The sequence below is a fragment of the Salvelinus sp. IW2-2015 genome, linkage group LG23 (genome assembly GCF_002910315.2).
Source record: "Salvelinus sp. IW2-2015 linkage group LG23, ASM291031v2, whole genome shotgun sequence".
In the NCBI taxonomy this organism is placed as follows: domain Eukaryota; kingdom Metazoa; phylum Chordata; class Actinopteri; order Salmoniformes; family Salmonidae; genus Salvelinus; species Salvelinus sp. IW2-2015.
In genome coordinates, this window is record NC_036863.1 from 35,221,254 (window position 1) to 35,227,836 (window position 6,583).

Genomic DNA, 6,583 nt, shown 5'->3' on the forward strand with positions numbered 1-6,583 from the left:
CGTCTTGCTTCCAGACAAACTAAACCCCTTCTTTGAGGATAACACAGTGCCACCGACACGGCCCACTACCAAGGACTGTAGGCTCTCCTTCTCCGTGTCCGACGTGAGTAAGACATTTAAGCGTGTTAACCCTCGCAAGGCTGCCGMCCCAGACYAAATCCCTAGCCGCGTCCTCAGAGCATACGCAGACCAGCTGGCTGGAGCGTTTACGTACATATTCAATCTCTCTTTATACCAGTCTGCTGTCCCCACATGCTTCAAGTGTGCCGCCCCCAGGTGGTGAAGGAAAGAAAAAACACCTCCACTTCGCTGATCCTCAACAATGGGATCACACAAGGATGCGTGCTCAGCCCCCTCTTMTACTCCCTGTTCACCCATGACTGGGTGGCCYCACATGCCTCCAACTCAATCATCAAGTTTGCAGACAACAATAGTAGTAGGCCTGATTACCAACAATAATGAGACACCCTACAGGGAGGAGGTGAGGGCCCTGSGAGTGTGSTGCCAGGGATATAACCTCTCACCCAACYTCAACAAAACAAAGGAGCTGATCGTGGACTTCAGAAAACAGCAGAGGAAGCATCCCCCTATCCATATCGACGGGACCGCAGTGGAGAAGGTAGAAAGCTTCAAGTTCCTCGGCGTACACATCACTGACAAACTGAAATGGTCCACCCACACAGACAGTATGGTGAAGAAGGCGCWACAGAGCCTCTTCAACCTCACCTAAAACCCTCACAAACTTTTACAGGTGAGAGCATCTTGTCGGGCTGTACCACTGGCTGGTACGGAAACTACCACCGCACGCAACCGCAGGGCTCTCCAGAGSGTGGTGCYGTCTGCCCAACGCATCACGGAGGCAAACTACCCGCCCTCTAGGACACCTACAGCACCCGATGTCACAGGAAAGCCAAAAAGATAGTCAAGGACAACAACCACCCGAGCCACTGCCTGTTCACCCCGTTATCATCCAGAAGGCAAGGTCAGTACAGGTGCATCAAAGCTGGGACCGAGAGACTGAAAAACAGCTTCTATCTSAAGGCCATCKGACTGTTAAATAGCCATCACTAGCACATTAGAGGCTGCTGCATATATACATAGACTTGAAATCACTGGRCACTTTAAAATAATGGAACACTAGTCACTTTAATAATGTTTACATATTTTGCATTACTCATCTCATATGTCTATACTGTATTCTATACTATTCTARTGTATTTTAGTCTATGCCGCTCCAACATTGCTCGCCCAAATATGTATATATTCTTAATTCCATTCCTTTACTAGAGCTAGAAACACAAGCATTATGCTACGCCTGCAATCAAATATGCTTAACACGTGACAAATAAAATGTGATTTGATTTGAAAGTGTACTTTTAGCTGATTCTAGTCATTCAACATCAATTTGTGCAATCCCTCTTGGCATTAGTGATCACAGCTGAAATGAAGATATTGTTTTGGATTGACAAAAGGAGGTGGAGAGAGATGAGTGCAGAAATGGAAACCAAAGCCGACGGTCCAGGCAGAATTGGGTCTGACAGGACGTGGGATGAGACAGTGGCTGGTTTGATCTCTTGATTAGCCAGCTGAAAGACTACAGTGCTGTTTGATTCTCCACACAACTCTCCTGACGGCCCAAACAGTATCTGCATATTATAAAAGAAGGCCCAAATGAAAGGAAGAGGGCAACACATTAAAACAGAAATTGTGATTTTCCAGATGAGTTTGCCCTCAGCATTCATCCAGCATACACTCACCAGAGCTACAATTCATTCTGAAATTATTCAGACCCCTTGACTTTTTCTACATTTTCTTACGTTACAGCCTTATTCTCAAACAGATAAATAGTTATTTTCCCCTCATCAATCTACACACAACACAAAACCCCATAATTACATAGCAAAACCGGGTTTTRATAATTTTTTGCAAATGTATTAAATATAGAAAACTGAAATATCACATTTACATAAGTATTCAGACACGTTACTRAGTACTTTGTTGAAGCACCTTTGGCAGTGGTTACAGCCTCGAATCTTCTTGGGTATGATGCTACAAGCTTGYCACACCTSTATTTGMGGAGTTTRTCRCATTCTTCTCTGCAGATCCTCTCAAGCTCTGTCAGGTTGGATGGGGAGCGCCGCTGCAGCTATTTRCAGGTCTCTCCAGAGATGTTCGATTGGGTTCAAGTCCGGGCTCTGACTGGGCCACTCAATGACATTCAGGGTCTTGTACTGAAGCCACTCCTGCGCTGTCTTYYRTGTGTGCTTAGGGTCGTTGTCCTGTTGGAAGGTGAAGCTTCGCCCCAGTCTGAGGTCCTGAACGCTCTGGAGCAGGTTWTCATTGAGGAACTCACTGTACTTTACCATTCATCTTTGCCTCGATCCTGACTAGTCTCCCAGTCCCTGCCACTAAAAAASAGCATGATGCTACCACCACCATGCTTCACCGTAGGGATGGTGCCAGGTTTCCTACAGACGTGGCGTTTGGCATTCAGGCCAAAGAGTTCAATCTTGGTTTCATCAGACCAGAGAATCGTGTTTCTCATGGTCTGAGAGTCCTTTAGGTGCCTTTTGGAAAACTCCAAGCGGGCTGCCATATGCCTTTTACTGAGCAGTGGCTTCTGTCTGTACACTCTACCATAAAGGCCTGATTGGTGGAGTGCTGCAGAGATGGTTGTCCTTCTGGAAGGTTCTCTCATCTCCACAGAGGAACTCTGGAGCTCTGTCAGAGTGACCATCGGGTTCTTGGTCACCTCCCTGACCAAGGCCCTTCTCCCCTATTGCTCAGTTTGGCCGRCGGCCAGCTCTAGGCAGACAAGTCTTGGTCTTGGTTCTTCCATTTAAGAATGATGGAGGCCACTGTGTTCTTGGGGACCGTCTGTCACGCCCTGACCTTAGAGATCCTTTTTATGTCTCTATTTTSATTGGTCAGGGCGTGAGTTGGGGTGGGCATTCTATGTTTTGTTCTATGTTGTCTATTTCTATGTGTTTGGCCYGGTGTGGTTSTCAATCAGAGGCAGCTGACTATCGTTGTCTTTGATTGAGAACCATACTTAGGTAGCRTTTTCCCACCTGTGTTTTGTGGGTAGTTGTTTTCTGTTTTCTGTCTACACCAGASAGGACTGTTTCGTTTGTTCCACTTTTATTTTTTGTTCTAGTGTTCAGTGTTATTAATAGTCATGAACACGTAACACGCTGCACCTTGGTCCTCACCTTCTTCCTCAGACGAACGTTGTTACAGAACTACCKACCACCAAAGGACCAAGCAGCGTGATGTAATGGACTCCTGGACATGGGAGGAAATCCTGGACGGCAAGGGACCCTGGYCACAGATGGGAGAGTATCGCCGTCCAAAAGAGGAGCTGGAGGCAGCTAAGGCGTAGCGGCGACGCTACGAGGAGTTGGCTCGAGGAGGCGTGCACGAGAGGCAGCCCCAGATCGAATTATTTTTGGGGGGGGCACACGGGGAGATTGGCGGAGTCAAGGGCATTAGACCTGAAGCCAACTTCGTGTTGCCGTGGGGAGAGATTGGACCGGGCAGGCACCGTGTTATGCGGTGACGCGCATGGTGCCCCCAAGTGCGCACCTTCATAGCCCGGTGTGCTACATCGGCAGCTCCTCGATCGCCAGCTAAGGATGCGGCATCGTACGCAGGATATGGCTGAGGACGGCTTCGGCGGGATCCGAACAGCCCCAGACGCACGGTGTCCCCGTTCGCCAGCACAGCCCAGTGCGGCCTGTTCCAGCTTCCCGCACTTGCCGGGCTACAGGGGTATCCAGCCAGGAGGAGTTGTGCTAGCTCTGCGCTCGAGACCGCCAGTGCGCCTCCAGGCCCAGTGTATCCGGCCTCGGCCAAGGAAGAGGCTCCTGCATGTCTCCCAGCCTGGTGAGTCCTGTGCCTGTGCTAAGCCCTAACCCTCCTGCATGTCTTCCCAGCCTGGTGAGTCCTGTGCCTTCTCACAGAGCCAGGCCTCCTGTGTGTCTCTCCACTCCAGTGATGATCCATGGCAAGAAGCCTCCAGTGATGATCCATGGCACGAAGCCTTCAGTGATGATCCATGGCACGAAGCCTCCAGTGATGATCCATGGCACGAAGTCTCCAGTGATGATCCATGCAAGAAGCTCAGTGATATCCATGGCACAAAGCCTCCAGTGATGACATGGCACGAAGCTCCATGATGATCCATGGCACGAAGCTCCATGATGATCCATGGCACGAAGCCTCCAGTGATGATCCATGGCAAGAGCCTCCAGTGATGATCCATGGCACGAAGCCTCCAGTGATGATCCATGGCAAGAAGCCTCCAGTGATGATCCCATGGCAACGAAGCCTCCAGTGATGATCCATGGCACGAAGCCTCCAAGTGATGATCCATGGCACAGAAAGCCTCCAGTGATGATCCATGGAATTGAGAGCCTCCAGTGATGATCCATGGCAACGAAGCTCCAGTGATGATCCATGGCAAGAAGCCTCCAGTGATGATCCATGGCACGAAGCTTCCTGTGTGTCTCCACCCGTGACGCCCTTTCAGTCCGGAGTGACCTCCAAGCGACGATCCCTGTCCGGGCCCAGAGTCTCCCTCCTGTAGGAAGCATTTCCCAGAGTCTCCCTCTGACGGAGCTGCAGAGTCTCCCTCTGTCCCGGAGTGCCAGACGTCTCCCCTGTCCGTGAAGAAAAGCCCAAAAAAGAGTCTCCGTAAAGCTGCCAGAGACTCCCCTCCTGTCGCGGAGCTGCAGAGTCTCCTCCTGTCCGGAGCTGCCCAGAGTCTGCCCTCCTGCCGAGGCCGATCGCCCATTACTTGCGTCGTCCTGGAGGTCCCGTCCGGGGTCGAGCGGTCGAGAGAGCCGCCAACACGTGCATAGATGCCCACCCAGACCCTCCTATAGTTTAGGTTTGGCGGCCGTAAGTCCCTCACGCTTTGGGGGGGGTCTTTCACTGCCCTGACGCTTCATAGGATCCTTTTTATAGTCTCTATTTATTTGTTGATCAGGGCGTGAGTGGGTGGGCATTCACGTTGTAAAACTATACATTACTTAAAATGTTCCTTTCATTTGTCGCTTCTTTGTCTATTTCTATGTGTTTGGCCAGGTGTGGTTCTCAAATCAGAGGCAGCTGTACTATCGTTGTCTCTACTGAGAACCATACTTAAGGTAGCCTTTTCCCACCTGTGTTTTGTGGGTAGTTGTTTTTCTGTTTCTGTCTACACCAGACAGGAATGTTTCGTTTTTCCACTTTATATTTTTGTTCTGTGTTCAGTGTTTATTTAAAAGTCAGACAACGTACCGTCGCACTTGGTCCTCTCCTTCTTCCTCAGACGAACGTCGTTACACCGTCAATGCTGCGAATGTTTTGGTACCCTCCCCAGATCTGTGCCTCGACACAATCCTGTCTCTGAGCTCTACGGACAATTCCTTCGACCTTATGGCTTGGTTTTTGCTCTAACATGCACAGTCAACTGTGGGACCTTATATTGACAGGTGTGTGCCTTGCCAAATCATGTCCAATCAATTGAATTTACCACAGCTGGACTCCAATTAAATTGTAGTAATAACTCAAGGATGATCAATGGAAACAGGATACACCTGAGCTCCATTTCAAGTTCATTTCAAAGGGTCTGAATACTTATGTAAAAAGGTATTTCGTTTTTGTGAAACATTAAAAAACCTGTTTTTGCTTTGTCATATGGGGTATTGTGTGTCGATTGATGAGGAACATGTTTTCTTTAATCAATTTTAGAATAAGGCTGTAACGTAAAAAATGTGGAAAAGGTCAAGGGCCAGATACTTTCCGAAAGCACTGTATGTAAGCCAGCGAATAGCCTTCACAAATCTGTGTGCTTATATACCTGTGTAGTTTAAATGCAAAGAAAGACTACCTTGATTCCTGCTAAATGGTTAGAGGGAGAGAATCTGTACAGGTGCTGGAGATGGATGCAGAGGTGTCTTATGTCAAGTTCTGTATGGTAGGAGTCAGTAGAGCTGGTGTTATTGTTGGTGTTTCTGTTACCTCAGGACTACTGGCAGAAGGTTGTGTTATGTCTCATGTCCAACAACAGGCATGTAGTTGTGCTCCAAGTAGTGTCGAACAGCCTGGGTAAAAAAAAAAATAAAGTTGTTGTTGAAACAGGAGAGGAAGAGGAGAGAGGGCATCCGTTGATTATCACTGAAATGGCACTCTTTATTATACACTACACATGCCAGTCTATAATGCTCATTGGTTTTGGAGGAGAGACTTCAGACACCAACTATATTGTGTTTGATGACTACAAGCTGTATTGTTTATAGTCTGATCAATTAGAAAACGAACTCTTCATTGTCATCCGGCATAATAACAATAGGAAACAGAAACAGCAGATGTTTCTTAGAGTGATGATTATATTGCTTTCATTTTGTGCAAATGTACAAGATGTTTTACAAGAGATGATTTACAAGCAGCCAACCATGGAGGGTCTGTAAAAATCAATAGCATCATTACATGAGCGGGCTGTCACAGCTCAGCACACTGATTAAATGTCTTGCATGCCAATCCTCCTTATGGATCATGCAAGACAATACCAGGTTTGATTATCAATGTAGGAGTTAGC